Source organism: Scylla paramamosain, chromosome 10, assembly GCF_035594125.1.
Source record: "Scylla paramamosain isolate STU-SP2022 chromosome 10, ASM3559412v1, whole genome shotgun sequence".
NCBI lineage: Eukaryota > Metazoa > Arthropoda > Malacostraca > Decapoda > Portunidae > Scylla > Scylla paramamosain.
Window position 1 is genome coordinate 10,645,001 of NC_087160.1, and position 10,254 is coordinate 10,655,254.

General features: G+C 42.8%; 1 pseudogene; it reads left to right on the forward strand.

Annotated features, from left to right (window-relative positions):
- Window positions 1–8,905, forward strand: part of LOC135104515 (KRAB-A domain-containing protein 2-like) — a 28,187-nt pseudogene extending 19,282 nt beyond the window's left edge.
- Window positions 8,906–10,254: the final 1,349 nt, after the last annotated feature.

Consider the following 10,254-nt stretch of genomic DNA (forward strand, 5'->3'; position numbering starts at 1 on the left):
TGCTCCTTTGGTATCGATCACCCTCAACTTTTCTTCATTAACTTCAGCAACATTCGCGGTCTTAGATATAATTTTCAATCTGTAGAACACCACCTCTTCTCTACAAAGCCTAACATTCTTTTCCTCACTGAAACTCAGGTGTCTGAGGAAATTGACAGTAGCCCCTTTTCTGTTTTCTTCTACTTTCTATATCCTCATTTTTAATCTGAAGCTGGATGTTGCGTCTATGTGCGCAACGATTTATCCTGCTCTCGTGCCCACGCTCTTAAATCTTGCGAGTTTTTCACCATCTGGCTACGGCACTCTCAAACTAAATTTATCTGTGTTGTATACCTCTCACCTAACTCCTCTGACTATAAGAAATTCTTTGACTACTTAACTTCCAAAGTGGAGCACATTCTGACCCTCTTCCCTTATGCAGAGATCTCCATTCTTGGAGACTTCAGTGTTCACCACCAGCTTTGGCTTTACTCTCCCTTCACTGACCATCCTGGTGAACTAGCCTTTAACTTTGCTATCCTCCACGGCCTAGAGGAATTGGTGCAACACCCTACTTGCATTCCTGTCTTGGAGATACACCTAATATTTTTTACCTTTTCCGAACCTCTAATCCTTCTGCTTATGCTGTTAACCTATCTCCTCCGTTGGGCTCCTCTGGTCACATTATCATATCTGTATCCTGTCCCATCGCTCCAACACCTCCTCAGGATCCCCCTAAGAGGAGGTGCCTCTGGTGTTTTGCCTTTGCTAGTTGGGGTGACTTGAGGAGGTATTTTGCTGATATTTTGGAATGACTTCTGCTTCCGTGTCAGGGACCCATCTCTGTGTGCCGAGCGGATGACAGGTGATAGTGTCCGGCATGGAAGCGTACATTCCTTACTCTTTTTCTCAGCCTAAAACCTTCCAAACCTTGGTTCAACACAGCCTATTCCCGTGCTATACATGATAGAGAGGTGGCCCACAAAAGGCACTTGAGCTTTCCATTACCAGACTCTCATACGTTTTATATTTCTGTCCAAAACCATGCCAAGTCTGTTCTCTAACCATCCAAAAACTCCTTTATTAATAGAAAGTGTCAAAATCTTTCAAGATCTAACTCCTCTCGTGACTTCCGGCACCTAGCCATAAACATCTCCAATAATTTTGCTTCTTCTTTTCCTCCTTTATTTCAACCAGATGGCACCACTGCTATCACGTCTATCTCTAAAGCTGAACTCTTCGCTCAAATCTTTGCTTAAAACTTTACCTTGGATGATTCAGGGCTTATTCCTTCCTCTCCTACACCCTCTGACTAATTCTTCGCAATGATGTTTTCCATGCCTTCGCTGGCCTAAACCCTTGGAAGGCTTATGGACCTGATGGGATCCCTCCTATTGTTTTCTGAAACTGCGCCTCTGTGCTTGCACCTTGCCTAATTAAACTCTTTCAACTCTGTCTGTCAACATCTGCTTTTCTTTCTTGCTGGAAGTTTGCCTACATTCAGCCTGTTCCTAAAAAGGGTGACCGTTCTCATTCCTCAAACTACCGCCCTACTGCTTTAATTTCCTGCTTATCTAAAGTTTTTAGTCTATCCTCAACAGGAAGATTCTTAAACACCTATAACTTCACATGTCTGGGAGGGTTCCACTCATACCGCTCTTTTAGACAGGGTGGAATCAAAAGCTTTTCGTCTCATCAACTCCTCTCCTCTAACTGACTGTCTTCAGCCTTTTTCTCATCGACGCAATGTTGCATCTCTAGCTGTATTCTACCGCTATTTTCATGCCAACTGCTCTTCCGATCTTGCTAACTGCATGCCTGCCCTCCTACCGCGGCCTCGCTGCACAAGACTTTCTTCCTTCTCTCACCCCTATTCTGTCCACCTCTCTAACGCAAGAGTTAACCTGTATTCCCAGTCATTCATCCCCTTCTCTGGTAAACTCTGGAAACTCATTCCTGCTTCTGTATTTACACCTTCCTATGACTTGAACTCCTTCAAGAGGGAGGTTTCAAGATACTTATCCTTCAAGTTTTAAACACCACTTTGGACCCTATTCTGGACGGGCATGTCAGTGGGCTTTTTTTTTTTTTATTAGATTTTTGTTGCCCTTGGCCGGTGTCCCTCCTACATAAAAATAAGTAAATAAATAAATAAATAAGATATCTGATCGCCAGTATGGGTTCCGTCAAGTCCTCTCTACTGGTGATCTATATATATATATATATATATATATACGAGGTGTGTCATTAAAGTTCCAGGACTGATGCCACACAAGTTTTATTTCACATCCAGGCTACAAACTATAGGTTATCTCCTTCGAAGTAATCCCCCTGGCACCGCATGCACTTGTCCATCCTTCTCTGCCAGGCTTGCATGCACTGCTGGAAGGATTCTTGCGGGATGCTCCTCAGCTCCGTCGTCACGGCCTTTTTGATGTCGTCCGCATCATCAAAACGGGTCCCCTTCATGACCTCCTTGAGCTTGGGGAAGAGGAAGAAGTCGCACGGAGCGAGGTCAGGTGAGTAGGGCGGTTGCTCCAGCACGGCGATGTTCTTCTTGGCCAAGAACTCTCTGATGCTCAGGGCATTGTGAGCAGGCGCATTGTCGTGGTGAAGCAGCCACGAGTTGCCCTGCCACAACTCCCGCCTCTTCTCGCGCACTGCACGAAGCAGACGCCGCAGTACTTCTTTGTACACATGTTGGTTGACTGTCTGGCCCTGTGGCAAGAACTCGCAGTGGACGATGCCCCTCACATCGAAGAAAGCGATCAACATGACCTTGAAGCTGGACCTGGACTGCCTTGCTTTCTTCGGCCGTGGCGACGCCGGACTCTTCCATTGAAGGCTCTGGCGTTTGGTCTCCGGGTCGTACTCAAATACCCAGGACTCATCGCCGGTGATGACTCTCCTGAGCAAGTCTGGTTCAGTTTCCAGACGCTCGAGGATGTCCTGACACACCTGCATGCGTCGTCCCTTCTGGTCATCGTTCAGGAGTCTCGGCACCATCTTCGCACAGACTTTCCGCATGCCCAGATCTTCAGTGATAATCTTCCACACGCTGTTGTGGTTCATGCCAAGCTCATCTGCGATCTTTCGAACAGTCAACCGACGATCGTCACGCACCATCTGCTTGACACGCTCAACATTGGCCTCATTCCTGCTCGTTGAGGGTCTTCCACTCCTGGGGTCATCTTCCACGTCCTCCCGGCCCTCTTTGAACCTCTTGCACCACTCAAAAACACGTGAGCGTGACATTGTCTCATCCCCGTACACTTTTTGCAGCATACCCAGTGCTTCTGACGGCGTTTTCCCCAACTGCACCAAAAACTTCAAGTTTGTTCGCTGTTCAGCGCTCATTGTTAAACGACCTGCAACAGAGGACATGATTTTAAAAGCACGTAAGAAAAAGATTAGTGACTGTAGAGGGTTGGGAGCGCAGTTGTATACTCCAGAAGGATTACTTTGAAGGGGAAATATGGTGGTTTGTGGCTTGGGTTTGAAATTCATCTTTTAGGACACCAGTCCTGGAACTTTAATGACACACCTCGTATATATATATATATATATATATATATATATATATATATATATATATATATATATATATATATATATATATATATATATATATATATATTTTTTTTTTTTTGCCTTTGGCCGGTGCCTCTTCATAAAAAATTATACATATATATATATATATATATATATATATATATATATATATATATATATATATATATATATATATATATATATATATATATACACACACACATACATACATACATACATACATACATACATACATACACCACCCTGTACTTTTCCACATCTTTTCATAGACTGTTGGAAAGATCACAAATGTATTATTATTTTTTTTTTTTAAGAGTTGAGGAAAAATGAATGAGGAAGCAGTGTAATAGTGAAGCAGAAGCAGTAAAAGAATGACAGAAGGAAAGAGTGGATGGCAAGAATCGCTATGAGGGGAAACAGGTCACAAGAAGAAGAAAAAGAAGCTACTTGCCACATAAATAGGTTGCATCACTTCCAAATACACGGAAGCCATTATAATTTGTTTTCTACATTTATTATTAAATCTGCTTAGTTTTAGCTTCAGCCATGGCTCTAGTGAATAAAGGAAATGCTTCTCTCTGTGTGAAGCGCAAATACTCTATATTATCCATAAGAGATAAAGTTTAACTTCTGAAAATAAATTCGACAGCGGTGTGACTTGCAAAGCTTGTGTGAATTATACAGTATTGGCTATTTGATAGTTTATGTCAAAGAAACTAAAAATGATTCATTTTCTTTTGTTAAGAGAATCGGCTGTATTGATGGTATCGGCATCGGCCAGAAATGAAGTATTATAATTCACTCCAACATCGGCAATTTTCCTTTCTGTTTCTTTATATCATAAACTGTACCGATACCGATGTCATATGTACAGCCGATACTGTTAAAACCATTATTACCACTGCTACCACCACCACCACCACCCATAACCATAATTTATATCCATTCAGAGACATTAAGCGGAAAGTTTTATCTTGGGTTATGGTTTCAGTCGCGTACGCCGAGGAACAAGGAGAGATACTGGTAGTAATTAGATGGCCTTGTGTAGGGAAAGGTGTATTGGCGCGGCAAAAATCTCTTCACGCGTGTGTCTGTGTCCTCATTACATCGACTGTCGCAGCGAGATCAAAGCTAGAAAGAAGTCTCGCCGGGTGAGGGGGGGACATCTTAGCCATGTATGTGAGGGGAGGGGAAACCGATGAATGTGTAAGTGCAAGGGGAAATAAGCGGTCCCTTTGCCGGCGTCTTGTAGAAAACATGGCCAACTTAAGTGAATATTATACTATCATTACCACCGCGTTCATTCACCAAGATTAGCATACGTGAATGGAACACTTTAAGAATACCTTCCAAAAAAAAAACAGTTTCCTTGTGAAAAGATTAAAAAGAAAATGAAAAGAGGAAACAGAGCAGAATTTTCAAACCCCGAATTAAAAGTAAACAAAGAGAGAGAGGATAACTCTTTAGAAACTGCCTTTTGTTACTTTTTGCTTTGTTTGTTTCTTGTTTATTTGTATCGTATTGCCAAGACCATTCAATGAATAATGTGCAATTTTTTTCTTTTGTTCTGCATTCCCGTTGTATTAGTACGTGTGTGTGTGTGTGTGTGTGTGTGTGTGTGTGTGTGTGTGTGTGTGTGTGTGTGTGTGTGTGTGTGTGTGTGTGTGTGTGTGTGTGTGTGTGTGAAGAGATGCCAACTGTGTACGAGTAAGCTACATTTCAGCTTGAAGGAGATATTCTCATCTTGTATTTTCCTCTCTCTCTCTCTCTCTCTCTCTCTCTCTCTCTCTCTCTCTCTCTCTCTCTCTCTCTCTCTCTCTCTCTCTCTCTCTCTCTCTCTCTCTCTCTCTCTCTCTCTCTCTCTCTCTCTCTCTCTCTCTCTCTCTCTCTCTCTCTCTCTCTCTGTGTGTGTGTGTGTGTGTGTGTGTGTGTGTGTGTGTGTGTGTGTGTGTGTGTGTGTGTGTGTGTGTGTGTGTGTGTGTGTGTGTGTGTGTGTTTAATTTTTACACACACACACACACACACACACACACACACACACACACACACACACACACACACACACACACACACACACACACACTTGCAACTGACGTTCATGAATATTACTGATTCAAACAGCGTCGTCAATACCTGAGTAAATGGTGCGAGATGAGGTGCAGTAACATTTTTGTTTTGTCACTTAACGCACGACACGCACAACGCTGCTTGCTCTAAACACGGGATGGATTGAAAGTTGCTTTTAGTAAACACAGGACGAAGTGAACATTGTTTTTACGAAATACAGTACGTGCTTAACCTTCCTTTTGCTAAACACTGGGCGGATTAAACACTGCTTTTACTGAACACGGGATGGATTTGACATTTTTATCAAACAAAAGGAAGGACTGAACAAAGCACTTCCTTCTCTAAGTTAGTTTAATACTGTAGTTTCAACATGAACGGTACAAGGGACATGTCTATGTAAAGAAATAGATAACAAGACTACGTAGAGGGTACACATTTACACATGCAGGTTTTATATAATTTCTTTCGTGAGCGTAAGGAACAGCAAAGGGTGAAGGTAAGCTCGCACGTTCCCTCCAGTGATGCAGACACCCCTGAGTCCTTCACGTTCCTTGGCGACTTTTAAGAGTGCTGCAGCGGCGTGTGGTTCTCGGGAGGGGGAGGATCAGGTCGCTGTGGAAGCTAAATTGGCCTGTGCTTCTTGCAACACTTTGTCGGCTCTTTTACTGCAGCGTTTTTTGGTCTGTTTCCTTTCTGCCACCCAACCGGTTATTTTTAGTCCGTGACGTGTCTTCATTTGCGTAAAGAAAACATTTGATGAAATGGAGAACGGTGTTAGTCGAAGACAACCCAGCGTAGCCACGTATCTCGCCATTTTTAGGCGAAATCTAGTTCCATTTTTATATCACTCTCTCATTTGTAGGTGCATAGACCAACTTTTATGTTACACAACGTGAATTTTTACTGATATACAAATTATAAAATGAAAACAGTAACTCGTGTTATCAAAGATGTTTTAACCTTTTCTACATATCTAGAGGGGTGGATCATCATCACTTTGTAGGGTGTACAGGAATGGATGGGTTACGGTGATAAGGTGTGAGTGGTAAGGGGTCGTGAGCGCGGAAGCGTTAGGGCCTCTCCTCGCCGATGGACGAGGCTCGTGATGAACGAATTAGCAAGAGTGATGACCGCCCGGCCCGCCGCCCTCTGCCACAATCCCACTCATTAGCCATCGGTCCACATAGGTACTGCCTCTGCTCGCCGGGGATTACACAGGTGCTCCCAGTAACAGGTGAAAGTGAGCGCTGAAAGTGGTTGCATCATCGTAAATATATTCATGACAATTTGCTGCATATTGTAGTGTCCTGCTGTGTCAAGCTGAGTTGTGCTGAGTGGCTGCGCGGCTCGTGAAGGGTACCCGAGTGTGTTCTCCACGCAGATGACCTGCTAGAACTCCATCATTCATTTGATGCAAGCGGGCGGTGCGTTGTGGTGGATTGTGTAGCACGGGTGAAGAGTTAGGGGTTTTAGTCGCCCCAGCCACAAGTGTTGTCTTGCGGCCTGACAAATGCTGCACAGGGACGATCCGCAGGCGCTTCTAAATACTATAGCGAGAAACAACTGATGTGTCACATGCCCTGTTGTTTAGTAGGAACGTTTTGATCTTGCTAAGCATTGGTGATACATTCACATGTACCACAGGTGACTTTCCTCTCTTGCTTAAGAAGTAAAGATACCGTTACAAGCGATGTAATCACGCCTCACAGCTCACCTCTGAGCCTGCTCACCCAGGGGCGGGCCTCGCACCCAAGCTCATCCCATACTGTATTTATTCTGATCAGTCCCACCCAGCACACACCAGACCACCCTACGAAAATCTATCCCCTTCCATCCCTCCCCGGGCGGAGCCCATAGCAGCCCAGCCTCCATTACGCACATTTCACGACAAAGTGCTTCAGCTTGGCCAAACAAACACTAATCATGAGCGACTAATCATGAGCCAAAGAAGAGAAAGCCAATAAGAATCAGTCTGTTGTAATGATGATCACTGAAAAGAGACAATGCGTACCATGGAGTTGCAAGGGAATATTGCTGCCCTGCTTACAGGATTGCTTATTAGAGTCTCATTTAACTTTTTTTTTTCAATTTTTCCTCTCTGGCTGTTCGTATCTCTGTGCCAGCATGTGGTGAGGAGTGTTTCACCTTCGTTTGTCTTGCTTCTTATTGCTGAACTGGGGAGGTGGTGGTCGCCCTGCTTGTATTATTACTCTGAAAGTCACCTATGGGTCTGCTCATATCTTATGACATCGATAGCTGAAGCATGGTGGTGATGATGATGATGATAACAATGGGAAGAGTATTGGTGATATTATTGATAAAACTAATTATAATGATGCAGCTAATGAAAATTATCATTGTGAACATAATTATGAGTGATAGTAATAACAATTATAGATAAAAATAAAGAAAGATACAGTATAATAGAATAAAAATGCTAATAACTAATAACGGGATTTGTAGCTTTCATTAAGTACTGAGCTGCTTCTCATTTCCCCTGCAATTACCCAAAGTATTTATGGCTAATTGGTTGTTGTATATCGTTCCACACACACACACACACACACACACACACACACATATATATATATATATATATATATATATATATATATATATATATATATATATATATATATATATATATATATATATATATATATATATATATATATATATATATATATATATATATATATATATATATATATATATATAGAGAGAGAGAGAGAGAGAGAGAGAGAGAGAGAGAGAGAGAGAGAGAGAGAGAGAGAGAGAGAGAGAGAGAGAGAGAGAGAGAGAGAGAGAGAGAGTATATACTATAGACTGATAGATACAAATATCTATAGACAGATAGACAGACATTCATGAATACATTAACGAACTGTGTGTGTGTGTGTGTGTGTGTGTGTGTGTGTGTGTGTGTGTATGAGAGAGAGAGAGAGAGAGAGAGAGAGAGAGAGAGAGAGAGAGAGAGAGAGAGAGAGAGAGAGAGAGAGAGAGAGAGAGAGAGAGAGATTGTGTGCAACATGCATAAATTTATCTGGTGTTTCCTAAGTTCATGAAATAATATCATCTGTGATAATACAACACAGTGCGGGGCTGGGAGGTGGCAGGGAGTGTTTGCTGCAAGAAACATTTTTCGGATGACGGGAGGCGAGGAGCGGGAGGCCATGAGTCCCAGCAGGCGATGAAGAAGGGCTCTGCTATTGCTGGTGTGCACGCGGCTCGGTGCACGCCCAGAATGAAGACTTTTTTGTGTCTGCGAGGAACAATGGGCGGCTGAGGCATCGAAAGTCATGGAGACATTTGAGGACGAGACGTGGAAATACTGGGATAGGTTTTTCTTGTGTCCTTAGCCAAAAGTATTTTCCTTTTCCCCAACCCCCTTTTTTTTTTTTTTTGTGGTAGTATTCATTACAAAATGTCAATGATGTGTACAGCGTGACAAGGAACTTCACCGAGTGAAAATGCAAGAGTTGAATGAGTTGAGTGACAGTGAACACGCCGGCCGTGTGAGGACAAGGTGAGGTGTGCAGGAAGAAGTACAGAGGTCGTGCCTTTACATTGCTTTTTTTTTTTCTTTTTAATTTTGCTGCAGATACAGTGGGAACAAGTGATGCATATTAACACGTGGATGACGAACCCAAGGAACAGTGGGATGAAAAAAGAAAAGAAAAGATCGAAAATAAAAAAAAAAATAAGAAAAGGTCGAAAATGAAAAAAAAAAGAAAAGAAAAGGTCGAAAATAAGGCAGTGGGGAAAGGATTACGGCTTTTTTTTTTTATGTAGGAAGGACACTGGCCAAGGGCAACAAAAATCTAATAAAAAAAAAAATGCACACTGAAATGCCAGTCCCATAAAAGGGTCAAAGCAGTGGTCAAAAATTGATGAATAAGTGTCTTGAAACCTCCCTCTTGAAGGAATTCAAGTCATAGGAAGGTGGAAATATAGAAGCAGGCAGGGAGTTCCAGAGTTTACCAGAGAAAGGGATGAATGATTGATAATACTGGTTAACTCTTGCATTAGAGTGGTGGACAGAATAGGGGTGAGGGAAAGAAGAAAGTCTTGTGCAGCGAGGCCGCGGAAGGAGGGGAGGCATGCAGTTAACAAGATCAGAAGAGCAGTTAGCATGAAAATAGCGGTAGAAGACAGCTAGATATGCAACATTGCGGCGGTAAGAGAGAGGCTGAAGACAGTCAGTTAGAGGAGAGGAGTTGATGAGACGAAAAAATTTTGATTCCACCCTGTCCAGAAGAGCAGTATGAGTGGAAACCCCCCAGACATGTGAAGCATACTCCATACATGGACGGATAAGGCCCTTGTACAGAGTTAGCAGCTGGGGGGGTGAGAAAAACTGGCGGAGACGTCTCAGAACACCTAACTTCATAGAAGCTGCTTTTAGCTAGAGATGAGATGTGAAGTTTCCAGTTCAGATTATAAGTAAAGGACAGACCGAGGATGTTCAGTGTAGAAGATGGGGACAGTTGAGTGTCATTGAAGAAGAGGGGATAGTTGTCTGGAAGGTTGTGTCGAGTTGATAGATGGAGGAATTGAGTTTTTGAGGCATTGAACAATACCAAGTTTGCTCTGCCCCAATCAGAAATCTTAGAAAGATCAGAAGTCAGGCGTTCT